Raw genomic sequence first — 18,981 nt, 5'->3', positions numbered from 1 at the left:
TGAGCACTTAGGTTGCTTCCAGCACTTTGCTATTGTAAATTGTGCTGCTATGAACATTGGAGTGTATTGAGTTTACAGCATCTTGAGTTTATTTTTGTGAATGGTGTCAGTTGGTGGTCGAATTTTGATTTTTTGCATGTAGCTGTCCAGCTCTCCCAACACCATTTGTGGAAGAGGCTATTTTTACTCCATTTTTCTGCTTCTGCACCCTTTGTCAAATATTAATTGACCATAGAGATATGGGCTTATTTCTGGGCTTTCTGTTCTGTTCCACTGATCTATATGTCTGTTCTTATGCCAGTACCAGACAGTTTTGATTACAGTGGCCTTATAATATAGTTTGATGTCAGGTATTATGATCTCTCTTATTTTTTCTTTCTCAAAATTGCTGCAGCTATTCAGGGTTGTTTATGTTTCCATATAATTTTTTTAAATGTCAGTTCTATGTCTGAGAAATACGGCATTGGTATATTAATAGGGGTTGTGTTGAATATGTAAATTTCTTTGGGTAATATGGACATTTTGATGTTAATTCTTCCAATCCATGAACACGGTATATGCTTCCATTTATTTGTGTCTACCTTAATTTCTTTCTTCAGTGTTGTATAGGTTTTTTTTGCATACAGGTCTTTTACCTCCTTGGTTAAGTTTATTCCTAGATACTTAATTTTTCTTGTTGCTACAGCAAGGGGATTTTTTTCTCTGATTTCTGCTTCTGATATTACATTTTCATTGTACAAAAATGCCTTCGATATCTAAATATTGACTTTGTATGCTGCTGTTTTGCCAAATTTACTTATTAGATCAAGTAGTTTTTTTGTGGAGTCTATGGGGATTGCTATGTATACTATCATGTCATTTGCAAACAATGATAGTTTCACTTCCTCCTTTCCAATTTGGATGCCTTTTATTTCTTTTTCTTGTCTGATCACTGTGGCTAGGACTTCCAATACTATGTTGAATAGGGGTGAAAGGGGACATCCTTTGTCTTCTTCCCAATCTTAGTGCAAAAGCTTATAGCTGTTGCTCATTGAATATGAGGTTCGCTGTAGGTTTTTCATATGTGGCTTTTATTATGTTGTGGTATGCCCCCTTTATTCCCACTCTGCTGAGTGTTTTTATAATAAAGTGTTTCTGTACCTTATCAAATGCTTTTTCTGCATCTATTTATATGATCATGTGGTTTTTATCTTTCCTTTTGTTTATGTGATGTATCACATTTATTGATTTGTGAATATTGAACCATCCTTGTATCCCTCGGATGAATCCCACTTGATCATGGTGGATGATCCTTTGAATGTATTGCTGGTTGCAGTTTGCCAATATTTTGTTGGGGATTTTAATGTCTATGTTCATCAGCGATATTGGCCTGCAATTTTCTTTCCTTGTTGTATCTTTATCTGGTTTTGAGATTAGGATGATGCTGGCCTCATAAGAAAACTTTGGGAGTCTTCCCTCTTCTTGGATTTTCCGGAATAGTCTGAGAAGGACAGTGGTTAGCTTTTTCTTAAGTGTTCTGTAAAATTCTCCTGTGAAATTGTCCAGTCCAGGGCCTTTGTATGCTGGGATTTTTTTGATTACTGATTCAATTTCGCCAGTTATTGGTCTGTTCAGGCCTTCTGCTTCTACTTCATTCAGAGTTGAAAGGTTATATTTTTCTAGAAATTTTTCGACTTCATTGAAGTTTTAAAATTTCTTCACATGTCATTGTTCATTGTAATTTCTTACAATCCTTTGTATTTCTGTGGTATCAGTTGTTATTTCTCCTCTTTCATTTCTGGTATTATTTATTTGATTCTTCTTCCTTTCTTTTCTTAATGAGTCTGCTTAAAGGCTTGCTGATTCTGTTTATCTTTTCAGATAACCAGCTCCTGGATTTGTTAATCCTTTGAATTGTTCTTTTTGTATCTATGTCATTCAGTTTCCTCTGACGTTCATTATTTCCTTCCTTCCACTTGCTCTGGGCTTTGTTTGCTCTTGTTTCTCCAGTTCTTGATGATGTAGGGTTAGGTCATTTATTAGAAATGTTTCTATCTTTTTTAGGTAGGCCTGTGTTGCTATGAACTTCCCTCTCAGGACTGCCTTCTCTGCGTCCCATAGGTTTTCGACTATTGTGTGTTCATTTTCATTTGTTTCCAGGAACTTTTTGATTTCTTCTTTGAGCTTATTATTGATCCATTCATTGTTTAATAGTGTGGCATTCAGTCTCCATGAGTTTGAATGCTTTTGAGGTTTTTCCTTGAGGTTGGTTTATAGTTTGAAGCCTTTGTGGTCTGAGAAAATGCTTGTTATAATTTTGATTTTCCTGAATTTGTCGAGGCTTGTTTTGTGTCCTATCATGTGGTCTATCTTTGAAAATGTTCTGTGTACATTTGAAAAGAATGTGTATTTTTCTGCTTTGGGATGAAAGGTTCTATATATGTCAGTTAAATCCATTTGCTCTAATGCATCATTCAATTCCACAATATCCTTGTTGTTGTTTTGTTTGGAAGATGTATCCACTGTTGACAGTGGGATGTTAAAATCCCCTACTATCAGTGTGTTACTGTCTACATCTTTCTTGAAGTCCTGCAAGATTTTCCTTATATTTTGGGGTGCTCCTATGTTGGGTGCATATATGCTTACAATGTTTATGTCTTCTTGGTGAATTCTTACTTTGAGTACTGTAAAGTGTCCTTCTGGGTCTCTTTTTATGGCTTTTGTTTTGAAATCTATTTTGTGTGATATAAGTATTGGTACCCCTGCTAATTTTCCCTGTCCATTGACTTGGAATACATTTTTCCATCCTTTTACTTTCAGTCTGTGTAGGTCCTTTGTTCTGAGTTGGGTCTCTTGTAGGCAGCATATGTGTGGGTCATGTATTGTTATGTATTCAGCTAGTCTATGTCTTTTGATTGGGGCATTTAATCCATTTACTTTTAAAGTTATTATTCATAAGTTCTTATTCATTTTTTTCCTTTGTACCTCTATTCCTCTCTTTCTCATTCTTTTTCTTCATCTTCTTAAACCAGTCCTTTAGCGTATCTTGCAGTGCTGATTTGGTGGAGGTGAATTTTTTTAGCCTCCTCTTGTCTGGGAAACTCCTTATTTCACCTTCCATTTTAATTGAGAGCCTTGTTGGATTGAACAATCTTGGTTGCAGGCCCTTGTTTTTCATTACTTGGAATATTTCTTGCCATTCCCTTCTGGTTTTAGTGTTTCCCTTGAGACGTCAGCTGCTAGCCTTATTGGGGCTCCCTTGTATGTTACTACTTGTTTCTCCCTTGCTGCCTTTACAATTCTCTCTATGTCCGTGATATTTGCCATTTTAATGATGATTTGTATTGAAGTGGGCCTCACTGAGTTCTTCTTGAATGAAACACTCTGTGTTTCCTAGATTTGTGTGACTTTTTATCTCCTCCAATTAGGGAAGTTTTCCATCATTACTTTTTCAAAGAGGTTCTCTATCCCTTGCTCCTCTTCTTCTCCTTCTGGTATCCCTATTATACAGATATTATTACATTTCAGGTTGTCCTGCATTTCCCAGAATGCCTCTTCATTCTTTTTGAGTCTTTTTTTCATTTTCTTGCTCTTTCTGGGAGCTTTTTCCTACCTTGTCCTCCTGTTCACTTATTCAATCCTTTCCTTCACTGAGCCTGCTTTTGATACCTTGTACTCTGTTTGTCAATTCAGATATTGTATTCTTCATTTCCTCTTGCCTCTTTTTGAGAATTTCTATGTCTTTTTTCTTCTTTTGATATATTTTGCAGTAAGTTCCTCATAGTTTCCCTGTAGTTTTTGGTAATTCTTTTTGAGCTCACTGAGCTCATTGAGCTTCTCTAGAATCGTTGTTTTGAACTCACTATCTTATAGTTGACTTGCCTCTATTTCTTTTAGTTCTGTTTGTGGAGATTCCTCCTTTCCATTCATTTGGGGGGGTGTTTCTTTTTCTTTCCATTATTTGTGAGACTTCATTTTCGCTTCTGCCTCTTAAATTGATCTGTCTTACTTCTTGACGTTATAGTGTGAACTTCTATGGTAGGAGACTGCTTTTTTTTCTTTCCTACTTTCCTTCTTTCTTTCCTCCCTCCCTCCCTCCCTCCTTTCTTTCTTTCTCTCTTTCTCTTTTTCTTTCTTTCTTTCTTTCTTTCGTCTTTTCTTTTTCTTTCTTTCTTTCTTTCTCTCTCTCTCTCTTCCTTTCTTTCTTTCGTTCTTTCTTTCTTTCTTTCCTACTTTCCTTCTTTCTTTCCTCCCTCCCTCCCTCCCTCCTTTCTTTCTTTCTCTCTTTCTCTTTTTCTTTCTTTCTTTCTTTCTTTCTTTCTTTCTTTCTTTCTTTCTTTCTTTCTTTCTTTCTTTCTTTCTTTCTTTCTTTCTTTCTTTCTTTCTTTCTCTCTCTCTCTCTCTTCCTTTCTTTCTTTCTTTCTCTTTCTTTCTTTCTTTCTTTCTTTCTTTCTTTCTTTCTTTCTTTCTTTCTTTCTTTCTTTCTTTCTTTCTTTCTTTCTTTCTTCTTTCTTTCTTTCTTTCGTCTTTTCTTTCTTTCTTCTTTCATCTGTCTCTGATGATGTGATCTGTTGACCCTCTCTGACCTTAGCAGTCTTTAAGAGACCTGCAAGAATCTGTAGTCTGTGTTGTCTACTCAAGTTGTTTATCTTGTCACTCTGCCCTCAGGAGTCAGGGCCAGGCAGTTTCCCTCCTGTGGGGAAGGCTATTGGGTCCTTTCATGCTGCTGCCACTCATGGGAGTAGTCTGCATGAGCAAAATGGATGCTTCTGTATGGTGGAGGAGTGAGCACCAGGGTCCCCCTGGCTACTCCCTCATTCCTTCCCCCAGTGCCTCCATCTCCAGACTTTTCCTCATGCGACTCTAGACCACTCTGCATCCCCTTTAGCCAGGGATCTACTCTCTGTGACTGCCACTCTGTACTTAGCACACAGGCCTGTGCAACTCTGGGCCAGGGCAGAGGCTCCTGGAGGTGGGCTAATGTGTCCTTGTATGCCATTGCAGCTCAGGGGAGTGGTCTGAACAAGCAAGAACAATCAAGGGCACCTGCAGAATGGGAGGTATTTCAGCAGTGGGACCCCACCCTCCACTTTCTCAGTTCTTTCCCTCAAGAATCCTTCTCCAGTCACTCCTCAGGTGGCTCCAGCCCACTCTGCTCCCTCATCCACTGGAGCTCAGGGTAAGTGGCTGCCACTACATATTTTTCTGCTGTCCCTGTACACGGCACCTTGAGTCTCCAGCTGCCTGTTTCTGGTCAAGAGCAACTTGCTGCTTTTCAGAGCTGGCTGTTTGTGTGATTTTTGGGCTCTGGTGCTGTAGGCTGGGATCACCACTTATGATTTAGACCCTGATCTTCTCTGGGGGGTCCAACTGGTCATTTTGACATCCCTCTGGTGCTGCCGCCCTTTGGCACCTAGCCCACCTCCTTGAGCCTTTACCACCCTCCTTACCAGTTAGTTTGTGCTAAAGCTGATTCCTCTGTCTGTCCGAGGTTATAAGGGTCCTCTCTCGCTTGTATAGTTGTTTGTTCCAGGTGATTTCTCCACCATTTAGTTGTAATTCCAGATTGGTTCTGGGAGGAAGTCAATGTGACTTCCACTCACTCCTCCACCATCTTGAATAACCTCTATTATTTTCTATTTTAACTCTCCTCATAGACGTGCTGCATATTTTATTATGGTATTAATTTTCATTCCCCTAGTGGCTAGGGATGTTGAATGTTTTTTCATGTGCTTTTTTTGCACACCGTATATATTCTTTACTGAACTATATTGTCTTTTCTCATTTTCTAACTGGAATATTTGTTTTTATACTGTTCAGTTTTGAAAGTTCTAATAAATTCTAGATATGAGGACTTTGTCAGAAGTTTGGTTTGCTAATATTTTCTTCAAGTCTGTGGGTTGTCTTTTCATCCTCTTAACAGGTTCTTTCATGGAGCAAAATTATTTAATTTTGATGAAGTCCAATTTATTGATTTTTAAAAAATAGATTATGCTTTTGGTGTCCTATCTAAAAACTTTTCACATAACAAAATAACTGATATTTTTAATGCAACATTCTAAGTGTTTTATAGTTTTACAGATATCTACAATGGATTCTGAGTTAATTTTCTATACAGCGTGAGGTTTAAGATGAAGTTCACTGTTTTTTTGCCTATGGATACCCAATTGCTCCAGCAGCAGTTGTTGCAAAAACTGTCCTTCCCCCATTGAAATGCTTTTCAATTTATAAAAACTGTGTTGATTGTAGTTTATGAGCCTATTTTTTTTTGGCTTTTTATCTTCCATTGATATATGGGTCTATCTTTTTAAAAACATAACATAGTCTGAAATAATAAAGTTGTATGATATGTAATTTTCCCCATTTGATTCTTCTTTTTAAAACTGCTTTAGTTATTCTAATTCCTTTGGATTTTATATAAACTTTTCAAGATGTTTGTTTTTATCTACAAAAATTCTTCCTGGAATTGTTATAGAAATTTTATTAACTTTGATTATCAATTTGGGGAGACTTGAAAACTTTACTTTTAGTCCACAAATATAGTATATTGCTTTATTTATTTAGGTAATCTTTTTTTATTACTATTTTGAGTTTTCAGATTGCAAGTCCTATACATGATTTGTCAGATTTCTCCATCTAACTATTTTATTTTGGAGAGAACTATTATAAATTGTATTGTGTTTGTAATTTTGGTTTCTACATGTTTATTGCACATAGAAATATCACTTGTTTTCTGTTGATTTTTTACCCTGTGACCTTGCTAAAATAACTCTCTAATTCTAAAATTATACTTTGTTTTGCTTGACCAATGGATTATTTAGAAGTGTGTTGTTTAATTTCCAGGTGTTTGGAGATTTTCTGATTATCTTTCTTTTATTGAATTCTAGTGACTCAATTGGAGTCAGAGAACAATCACTGCATAATTTAAACATCTTTAAATTTGTTTGTTAAATTTGTTTTATGGGTCAGGTCAGGCTATGGTCATCTTGGTATATACTCTACAAATCCTTGAAAATAATGTGTATTCTATTGTTTATGGTTGGTATTCTATATATGTCAATTAAGTTTGTTATTGGTTATGCTGTTGAGGTCTATATTCTTCTGATTTTCTATCCAATTGTTCTATTAATTGCTGAGAGGGGTGTAGAATTCTGCAGCTATAATTATAGAAACATCTATTTCTCCTTCAAGTTATATCAAGTTTTGTTTTATATATTTTGCAGCTCTGTTGTTTGGTATGTACACTCTAGGATTGTTATGTCTTCTTCATTGATTGACTATTTTATCATTCCCTTCTGGTTACTATCAGTTTGTTCTTTATTTCCATGTCTCTTGTTATATTTCGCTTGCTTGTTTGTTTTGCTGATTAGGTTCCACTTATAGGTGAGATCATATGGTATTTGTCCTTCACCACCTGGCTTATTTCACTTAGCATATTGCTCTCCACTCCCACCCATGCTGTTGTGAAGGGTAGGAGTTCTTTCTACTGCATAGTATTCCACTGTGTAAGTGTACCACAATTTTTTGACCCATGTTATCTGAATTGTTTTTTCCCCAGTTTGGGGAAAATTTATTCTTCCTCTGGCTGCTTTTAAGACTTGATCTTTCATTTTTAGAAAATTGCCTATGATGTATCTTAATATAAATTTCTTTGCTTTTATTCTGTTTTGGGTTTGCTCAGCTTCTTGAATATGTGAGTTTATACATTTTTTCTGCCATTATTATATTATTACTCTTTCAGTCTCACCTCCTTTCTCCTCTCCTTCTGAGACTCTGTTGATCTAAGTATTAGATCTTTAGTTATTGTCCCACATATCCCTGAATCTCTTTTCACTATGCATTTTATTTCCTTAATTTTATTTTAATTCTGTAATTGGGATTTGTTGGGGCTGCATTTTTTCCTGGTTGGAGTAAAACAGCTGTCAAAACTTTTCTGTCTTGTGAGGCTGCCCTAATTCTTGTCCTTTGTCTAGAGAAAATAGGCTTTTTTTAGAGAATTATTTCTTTCTGTACATAGTGGCATTTCCAGGTTGCTGTCTCTAGTACCCAGTTTTGGATGTGTGGAAAAAAAATAAAACCCTAAGAAACTCACTTTGGATTTTGAGTCTAACCAGTCTGCCTTTTTTTCTCTACTTTTCATTCTTCTTATGTTTGTTTTATAATGTATAGTTTTTAGCTGTATTCAGCAGGTAGAATAGGAATAATATATTTACTTCATCATTGTGGAAGTGGAAGTTCTGCATCATTTACTTTTTAATATGTTTCTTCTAGACAGTTTACTGGTCAGTTTTTAATTTTACATTATCTGAATGTTTATATTTGGGTAAGGAAATTCAGCCCTTTCACACTGATTTCAAATATTGATACAGAATAATTAATTTCATTTTGTTTACTAATTCTTTTACTTTGTAGTGATTTTCTTTCCTTAGTTAATTTAATCAGGGAAATTTTATTTTTAATTCCAGTTTTTGATCTAGCAGAACTTGAATGTCCTATTATGCATCCTTGTTGCACTGAGAGTGGCTTCTTAATCTTAAGTAGTTCACAGCTAATAAGAGCAGAGGTTTTTTTTTTTCTGTGATTACTTTAAGATCTTGGGGAAGTTTTCATCTAGGGGCACATAAATTGTGGTTTCTGAAACACTCATTTGGAGCAAGTCCACATGGTTATGCTTCTCTTAAAGAACATCAGAAAGCTAAGTTGTAAACATAGGAAGCAGAGGTGGTAGAACCACATTGAATCTATGGATATCTGAATATATATAAGATATATTATCTTCTCTGGGCATGATGATAATCTTTGTAAGTTAAGGTAGTGACAACACTGAAATCTCATACCATCATCATCTGATTCTGTTGCATATTAAATGAGCCCACTAGTCACAGAACAAAAGGAGGCTGGAAAGGCCCCTTTGGGTAGGGAACATAATTTCAAGGAATGTCCTCTGTCTACAAGCTGGTTCTTCTTAAAAGGTGATATGAGGGCATGAACTAGAATCTCAAAGAATATCAAATGTCTTTTAGGAGCAGGTTTTCCTAATCCATCATAATGGTTTGGTGAATGAAGATGGAGTGCTTGGGCCTGGAGACACCAGGGCTCATAGGATATTGGGTTAATTGTTTCCACCTGGTACTTGACTGCCATTCCTGTTGTCTTTTAAAGACCTCTTATCTTTAGACCACATTTGGTGAAGAAAAGCAGAGTTGTGGCAATTTTTATTTATTTAGTTTTTAAGATTTAAAAAATATTATTGGTTGTAGAGAGAGAGAGGGGAAGGGATAAAGAAAGAGAGAAAGGTAAACATTGATTTGTTGTTTCAATTATGCAATCATCAGTTGATTCTTTTATGTGCCCTGACTGGGGATTGAACCCCCCCAAGCATGGTGTATTGTTACAACACTCTAACCCAACTGAGCTAGCTGTCCAAGGCATGGAAATTTTTATTTATTTATTTTTCTGAGGTAGCACCTCTTCCTGAAAGGCTGTGCCTTACAAGTCCAAGTATTTACTCAAGTTAGGTCAGGATGCAGAAGGCTGAATATCGGCTGTTTACCCCATCTGACTCTGAACACTTGCTTAGTCTTCCTATGCTTCAATGTCCCCCTTGAGAATTTGTTGTCAGCAACTCCAGATTAACTAAGATATACATGGAAACATATCCCAGGATCAACAAGGTATTCATTAATCTGTCCTGCTGGTTTGATGCAGTGAACATTTTCTTGTATGCTAATAAACAAGAGAGTGCTAACAAAGTATATCTTAAATTCAATGAACCTGCTTAATCTTTATGGAGTCCATTTTCCAAATAGAAATATTTCACTTGTATATATAAGATTAAGTTCCTAAAAATTTAAAAACCTTAATGGTATCAGCCCTCTTCTTTCATAGTGGGAAAATTTCAGACCCAAAACATGGATATGACTGCCCCAGGGTCTCTTGGTTCTGCCTAAAATACTTTTCTCTAGACCCAGGAGATCATTGGCCTTCTGGTGTTACCCAGGTCATTGAGCTGTGACAGAGGAAACTCACCTGGAGATAGAAGAACAAAGCAGTTTCACATTGAGAAACATGCCATTTTCCCTCTCCTGGTTCCCTTTCCCTTTCCTTCCCCTTTGAGATGTCTCACACTGTGCTTTGTTTATGACAAGAATTTTATCCTTTGAACCACTGTATGGTTCTCATTCATTGATACTGAACATCTTCATAAAAAATTTTCTCCCTTATTCACCTTCCTCCTTTCCTTCTATGTATAGATGATGAAAAGGTCTGGCCCCTCACACTTTGTAGAAGCTCTAGTCCCCTCCATCTCCTTCCCTATAGTTCTGGGACAAACAGGGTGTGATTCATGCATTTATGGACTATTATTGTGTAGTATCTACCCTTTCCTATCTGTCTAGAGCCTGCACATCTGTCCTGATGCCTGTGATCTGTCCCATCCTGTGGAACAGCTGAAATCACTGTTGCTCATGCCTGGTACTCATGCTGCTTAGGCCCATTCAGTTGGGGCACAGGCTTGAATCATGACAAGCCTATTTCCACTGTCTTTTCCCTAAGTTGAGTTCTATCTCAGGAGGTTCCATGGTCCTGCATGCAAATATTCTCCAACAGTCCTTCTCCATAGTCCTCCAGATGTGCAAGGCTGAATTGTGGAATGGACACAGCACAGGCTCAAGCTGAGTTCCTGCTTATGTGACTTTATTCTGCAAATGGAAATGATGGAAAATTAACAAATCCTTATTTTAATAGAAATACAAATGGAAAAATAGAAAATCCTTACAAAAGGTACTATATTATAGGTACATATACCTCTAATCTCAGTATCTCAGTAAATAAACATTTTTTTCATAGTGTTTATCTGAGCTGTAGTTCCATAAGATATTCCTAAAACAAGTATTCTTGTGCAAGTAATTATATCTGCTACTTGGATACTTAGGAGACACATGAGTGTATTCTGAACTCAATAAACTCTGCAGTAAAGGAGTCTGCTTATCCTGACTTAATCCAGCTTGTTACAAAAGTAAGGAATGCTTTTATCACTGAACACCTTGAGAACACATTTCTGAAACAGTTTTGCATATTCACAATAGCCCTGGAGAAAACACTTAAGTTTTTAGAGGTGAACTTTCCTCTTCCAGGAGCCAGCATATACATTATGGTGTGGAAAATAGCCCACATTTTCCAACTCCAAACCTGGTTCTTTTGCCAAAATCATATTGTCAGTTTAGTCTGAAAATTGTCTGCTCCTTTAATATACTAATTTCCACCAGTAACAACTCACTTCAGCAGTGATTCTCAGAAGGCTAGAGAAACACTTGGAAAAGTCCCCCAGTCCTGGTTTAAACATTGGCACAAATATACTCACAGCTTTAGTTTCTTCATAACTACTTCACCATTGTTACTTATTATGCTATTATATGTAGCATATGTAATAATTATACACTAATCTATAACTATTATTATTATTATTATTTTGCTCTGAGAGTGATGTGTACTTATTTCAGAGAAGATAGGGAAAAGTTGAAAAAGAATAAAGAAAAGATTTTGAACAACTAGCAGTTAGCTAGTTGTTCAAAAAGCTATTGTTTCAAGAACTGCAGATATGGCCCACTCTGACTTCAGGAGACCACCAGCGATTGACCTTTGTGCTCCAGAAGAGGCCATAAGCAATCAAGGTGGTATCCAATCCATTTTGTTCAAAGAAGAGACAGTATACTGTCCAGGACACAGACAAAGAAAATCACTCAGGACACAGGACACAGAACACAAGACACAGATAAAGAAAATGACCAGTCAGTGGATGAAAGGAGGTTAGGGAAATTGCCAGATTGCAGATTTTTCTGATTAACCTTTTTTTTTTTTTTTGTCCCAAACTCCTTACCTATACTTTTCCTCCCCTTGAATTTCAAATCCCTTACCTACATTTTTGTTCCCTTATAAAAAAGGCTGGCTTGAAAGGAAACAGATGGTCTGTTAGGGTACAAATCTGCTGTGTTCTCAGATCACCGACCGTTTGAATTAAGTGCCTATATAGATTCAATCTCTGTCTCTGTTTTTTGGGTCTGGTAGGTGACAGGCAGCACAAACACAGGATTTTCTTGTTTCAGAGCCTATAAGGTTTTCTATGTACACTATCATGTCATCTACAAATAATTATCATTTTACTTCCTCCTTTCTGATTTGGATGGCTTTTATTACTTTTCCTGTCTGAGTGCTGTAGCTACAACTTCCAATACTATGTTGAATGAAAGTGGTAAAAGCAGACATCCTTGTCTTGTTCCTGGTCTTTGAGGGAAGGACTTTAGTTTTAGTCAATTGAGTATGATGTTTGCTGTAGGTTTCTTATGTACAGCCTTTATTATGTTGAAGTATGTTCCCTCTTCCAACTTTGCTGACCATTTTTATCATAAGTGGGTGCTGTACTATATCAAATGCTTTTTCAGAGTCTATTGATATGACCACGTGATTTTTGTCTTTCATTTTGTTTATGTGGTATGCTAAATTTATTGATTTGTGAACATCGTGCCATTCTTGCATCCTTGGGATGAATCCTACTTGATCGTGGTGCATGATCTTTTTAATGTATTGTGGATCTGGTTTGCCAATATTTTGCTGAGGATTTTAGCATCTGTGTTCATCAGTGATATTGGCCTGCAGTTTTGTTCCTTTGTTGTGTATTTACCTGGTTTTGGAATTAGGATAATACTTGCCTCATAAACAGAGTTTAGGAGTCTCCCCTGTTCCTAATTTTTTTGGAATAGTTTGATAAGTATAGGAGTTAGTTCTTCCCTAAATGTTTGGTAAAATTCGCCAGTGAAGCCATCCCGCCTAGTGCTTTTGTGTGCAGGGAGTCTTTATTTATTTATTTATTTATTTATTTTGCTTCAATTTCATTAATTGTTGTCCATCTATTCAAGCTTTCTAGTTCTTCTTGATTAAGTTTTGGAAGACTATATGTTTCTAGAAATTTATTTATTTCACCCAGGTTGTCAAATTCCTTGGCATGTAGTTGTTCTTAGTAATTTCTTACAATCTTCTGTATTCTGTGGTATCAGTTGTAATTTCCCATCTTTCATTTCTGATTTTATTTATCTGGGTCTTCTCTCTCTTTTTTTCTTGTTGAGCCTGGTTAAAGGCTTATTGATTTCAGTTATCTCTTGAAAGCACTGTCTCCTGGATTCCTGGATCCTTTGAATTGTTCTTTTAGTCTCTATGTCATTTAATTCTGCTCTGATTTTATTTCCTTCCTTCTACTCATTTTGAGCTTTGTTTGTCGTTGTTCCTCTAATTCTTGTAGAAGTAAGGTTAAGTTTGTTTTAAATTTTTCTATCATTTCTTAGATAGGCCTATATGTCCATGAACTTCTGTCTCAGGACTTCCTTCGCAGTGTCCCATAGGTTTTGGGCTATTGTCTGTTCATTTTCATTTGTTTCTAGAAACTTTTTGATTTCTACCTTGATCTCATTGTCAAACTATTCATTATTTAATAGCATAATATTTAGTCTCCATGAATTTGAATGTTCTTGAGTTTTATTCCTTAAAGTTGTTTTCTAATATCAACCCATTGTGATCCATGAAGATGCTAGATATGATTTCAAATTTCTTGAGTTCTAGAGGCTTTTTTTTGTGATCTACCATGTAGTCTATCTTTGAAAATATTCCATATGCATCTGTAATTAATGTATATTTTGCTTCTTTGAGGTGAAAGTTTCTGTATAGGTCAATTAAGTCTATTTGATCTAGATTGTTGTTCAATACCATAATATCCTTGTTGGATCTTTGTTTGGAAGATCTACCCATAGTTGACAATAGGGTGTTAAATCTCCTACTATGAGTTTGTTGCTGCAGATATCTTTCTTGTACTCCTCTAAGATTTTCCTTATATACTTGGGTGCTCCTATGTTGGGTGCATATATGTTTACAAGTGTTATGACTTCCTGATGGATTGTTCCCTTAAGTATTATATAATGTCCTACTTTGTCTCTTTTAATGGCCTTTGTTCCAAAATCTATTTTGTCTAATATGAATATTGCTACCCTAGACTTTTTTCCAGGTTTGTCTCCTTGGAATATTTTTTTCCATCCCTTCACCTTCAGTCTCTGTAAATCTTTTGTTCTGAGGTGGTACCATGTAGACAGCCTATATATGGGTCAGGTTTTCTATCCATTCAGCCACCCTATGTCTTTTGATTGGGGCATTTTATCTTTTACACTTAAGGTTATTAATGATGGGTAGTTATTCATTACCATTTTTCCCTTTGTTCTCATGTTCCCCCATCCCTTTTTTTCATCTTAAAACATAACATAAAGGCACTTTTCTTAGAAGATGAATAAAAAAAGTACCTTTGTTGATAAATGGAGACAACTCTAGTTGAACAAAAATAAAAAATAAATTTAAAAAAATTCCCATATTATCTCTTGCAATGCTGATTTGATGATGTGTTCTTTAGCTGTTTTTTTTTTTTTTTTTTTTTTTGTCTGTGAAGCTCCTTATTTCATCTTCTTTTTTTTAAAGATCTTTATTTATTTATTTTTAGACAGAGGGGGAGGGAGAAAGAGAAGGAGAGAAACATCAATGTGTGGTTGCTTCTCACATGCCTCTTACTGGGGACCGGGCCTGCAACCCAGGCATGTGTCCCACACTGGGATCAAACCAGCCACCTTTTGGTGCCCAGGCCAGTGCTCAGTCCACTGAGCCACACCAGCCTGGGCTCACCTTCTTTTTAAAGAGAGTTTTGCTGGGTAATGTAGTCTTGGTTGCAGGACTTTGCTTTTCATTGCTTGGAATATTTCTTGCCATTCCCTTCTGGCTTGAAGTGTTTCTGTTGAGTAATCAGCTGATAGCCCTATCATGACTCTCTTTAATATTATCTTATTGTCTTTAAATTTTGCCATTTTCTAATGATGTCTTGGAGTGGACCTCTTTGGGTTCATCTTGATTGGGACCCTCTGTGCTTCCTGGATTTGTGTGACTTTTTCTCTCATCAAGTTAAAAAAGTTTTTCCTTGTCACTTTTTAAAACAGGTTTCTATGCCTTGCTCCTCTTCTTCTCCTTCTGGTATTCCTAAGATACTTATATCATTATGCTTCATATTGTCCTTCATCTCCTTAAACCCTCTTTATTCTCTTTGAGTTTTTTTGTTGTTGTTGTTTTGTTTTGTTGCTCTGTTTGAGAGTTTTATTTTTATTTTTGTTCTTGCCCTCCCACTCGCTGATTCAATCCTCTGCTTCATCTAGCCTGATTTTAAATCCTTCTGCTGTATTCTTCAATTCAGAAATTGTGCTCTTCATTTATTCCTGGATCTTATTGATACTTTCTATGTTCTTTTTCATGCTAATGTAGTTTGAAGTTCCTTGTGGCTTCCATGTAGTTCTTTGCAATCCTCATTGAGCTCATTCAGCTTCCTTATAACCATAATTTTGAACTCAGTGTCTGATAGTTTACTTGCTGCTATTTAATTTAACACTCTTTCTGGAGATTCCTCCTTACCTGTTGATTGGAGGTTGTTTTTTGTTTCCCCATTTTAGGAAAGATTCTTCTCGCTTGTTTCTGTTTCTTAGATTGATCTGTTTTGACTCCCTGTTTTTATTTTGTGGCCTTGTATGGTAGGAAACCTGTGTGATTCAGTGGTGCAGTCTCCTTGATCTCCTAAACTTGATGCTCTTCATGCAATTTATATTGGATTTAATTGGGTTTTGATTGTTGTTGGGTTGTTCTTTGGTAGGTCCTTCCCTTCACTTGGCTGGCTGAGAGTCACCCTACCCACCACATCTTGTCTGCTGTTGTGCAGGTGCTGTCAGAATAAAACCACAAAGCCCCAGTTACAAACACCTGCAAAAATGACTCCCACTCACAATCCCACTATCAACAGCAAATGAACCAGTAGTAATAAGGGTGTAAAGAAGTTAAGACTATTATAAAAGGAGAAATGAATATGAGATGACTAACTTAAAGAAAAATGATTTTGTGAGGGAAAGTGAGGAGCAATAACAAGAGTAGGTATTGGGGCAGATGAAGAGAGAATGAAAGTGAAATTTATATAAGAAATAAAAAATAGAATGAAGAAGGTGGAATGGAGCAAGATAAGAGAAGCATATAGTATGAGGTTTAAATAGAAATTTAAAAATATATAGTAAGAGAGAGAAAGAAAAAGAAAAAATAAGTAAATAAAAAATAGGAACCAAATTAGAGAAAACGATCCACCATAGCACTGTCAATAACAAATGTGCTAACATTAATATAGGTCAGATGGGAATAAGAGAAAAAAAGAAAGAAAAGCTTAGAGATGTGTAGAGGGAAAGGAAGTGATTTTGAGATGATAGAGGGAGAAGGAATACTAAGAGTGGGGAATAAAAACTACGCTAGGACAGGGAAACATTTAAATTTGACATAAGAAAGGAAAGGGCAGGAGGAAGGCTAAATGGAGTAAGAGAGAAGAATGGTAAAATTTGAGATTTGAATTACCAAAATAGTGAAGATCTAGAGATAAATTTGAAGAAATTCAACAACAACCACCCTATCTGCAAACAACGAGAAAAGATTTTGATAAAGGTGGAGAAATAACATGGTTATTTTAAGAGCAGAAAAAAGAATGTGAGATGATCAATGATAAGGAAAATGGTTCTGTGAGGCTGGAGTAGGGAGAAATAGTAAGAGTGTGGAATGATAACAAGTCATATCAGGAGAGAAAACAAAATTTAAAATGAAAATAAGAAGAAAGAAGGTAAAACGGAGTAAGAGAAGGGAGGAGAAAAATATGAGATTTTAAATAAACTATAATATAAAATCTAGTGATTTAATATGCACTAACTTGAAGGACAAGAAATGAATGTTAAAAAGCTGTGCAGGAGAGAAAATATTGCTAATCATGAAGAAGACAGCAGTGGAATTCATCTCAGTAGCATCTAATACTTACCATTGTTTTTTATTCTTGGATATATCTCTGATGATGTCAGATGGTGTCCCAGTCTGGCCTTAGGTGGCCTGTTCAAGACTACTAGGGATCCATAGTCTATGGCTGACTCCTTTAGTTTAATCCAGTTACTCTGTAATCAGCAATCAGGCTTAAGCACCACAGGGTGGGGTAGGGTAATTCCTGTGGGCAAAGCTACTGCTTCCCTTTAGGTTCATGCCACTTGGAGAGCAGTGTTCTACCTAAACAAGATGACTGCTGCAGTATGGGGGATGACTCAGCATTGGGATCCTGGTGGCTGTTCTCTCAGTTCTCTTCCCAAAGCCACTGTCCCTGGTTTTTCCTCAAGTGTCTCTAGTCCACTCTGATTCCCATTTTCTGGAACTCAGGGTAAGTGGCTACAAATGAAATTTTATACATTGGCTCTTTAAAAGGCTCTCTGTGACTAGAGCTGACTGTCCCTGGAAGAGAGAAACCTCACTTCTTTTCACAGCTGGATGTTATTTGGGTTCTTTTTAGGCTCTGGTGCTGTGGGCTGGGGAGCTCAGCTTGGGGTCTAGATACCACACTTCTCAGGGGAAACCCACTGGCCACTTAAATATTCCTCTGGCACTTCCGTTACTACCCATGGTAGCCCAGTCAGCCTTCTTGCATATCCTCTGTACTCCATACCAGTCACATTGTGGTGAAGCTGTTTCTTCTGTCTGTCCGTGGTTATAAGACCTCTCTCCCACTATTGCTCAGTTGTTTATTCCAGGTGATTTCTCTACAATTTAGATGTAATTCCAGATTGGTCCTGGGAGGAGGTTAATGTAGTTTCCACTCACTCCTCCAACATCTTCTCTCTTTTTGAGAGCATACTTTTAATGGCTGCACTGTGCTCCCTTGTCTGAATATACAATGCTTCATTTAGCATTATGGTGGTCATGACACAGGTTTCTTACAACATTTCCTTTTCCTGAGCACTTGAGAAATCTGTGGTTTCAGATCTTGTCTCCAGTGTGATTAGGGCCAACAGTTTAAGTTATGGACAATAGGATGTGAGCAGAAGTAAGAGAGGATACCACTACTGTGCCTGACACAGCACTTGTATTTCCCTGTATTAGTGATCTGAGAGTCAGTGCTTGAGAGAGAGTTGCCTGGATATACCCAACTTATATCAGATTTTGAGTTAGAAATAAACCTTTGTTGTGTTGAGCCACTGGAATTTCTACATTTACTTTTACCACTGCATAGCTTAGCATATACTAGTACATACATCACCACATTTTTTGCATAGCTGAGATTATTTTAAATTTCTTATTTTAAAGGTAAAACTTCACTGAGCATATTAAAGCACATATGTTTATTTGTACTTCTGACTACCACTCTTGCATATTTTCTGACTTTTGGAAAATGTGAAGTGTGTACCAATATATCACCTCACCCCCCAACAAAAAATAGTATATGAGAGTAGCCCATTGAAAGTTGGCCTTATCAAAATTATTATTTTACTTTATTTTTGAATTTTTTAAATTTTATTTTAAGTCATGTTTATTCTGTTAGAGTTGTCTCAAATTTCCCCTTATTTGCTCTCTCCCACCCATCCCACACCACCCTTAAAAATCTTTGTTAATTTAGTAGATTGTGAATGGCATCTCACTGCTTTAATTTGTTTTTGATTTCTCATGAACTTGAAAACATTCTTTCATAAGGACCCTCTGGAAAAGAAGGTGGGTGCTACTGAATGGCTGAAAGTGCTGGTCAGGAGCATCTACTCACCTCTCTAGAATCTTGTCTCTATGAGTTGGGATATCTTGAGTTGAACTCTGCCATTAAAAAGAGGTGTCTTTGGATCTGTCTTATAATTAATTGCCTTGTCAGTAACCTGGATGAGTATTGCTGTGTTTAGATAGAAATGAAGATGCCAATTTTCTCCATTTCATGTTTCTTTAAAGGAAAGAAAAGCTCTCTTGGTTTTCTGGGGAGTAGCCCTTAGCAACCCTGGAAGAGTTTAATGGACTCCCACTGAAATACAAGGAACTCGTGGATGACTGGGTGGGGTGGACAGATGCACACATGCACACAATGTGTAAATCAATGTGAATCACAGC

This window comes from Pteronotus mesoamericanus, unplaced genomic scaffold (assembly GCF_021234165.1).
Source record: "Pteronotus mesoamericanus isolate MK-2021 breed Mesoamerican mustached bat unplaced genomic scaffold, CSHL_Meso_final contig_35, whole genome shotgun sequence".
Taxonomy (NCBI): Eukaryota; Metazoa; Chordata; class Mammalia; order Chiroptera; family Mormoopidae; genus Pteronotus; species Pteronotus mesoamericanus.
The sequence above is the reverse complement of the archived record's forward strand: the minus strand, read 5'-3'. Positions refer to the sequence as shown.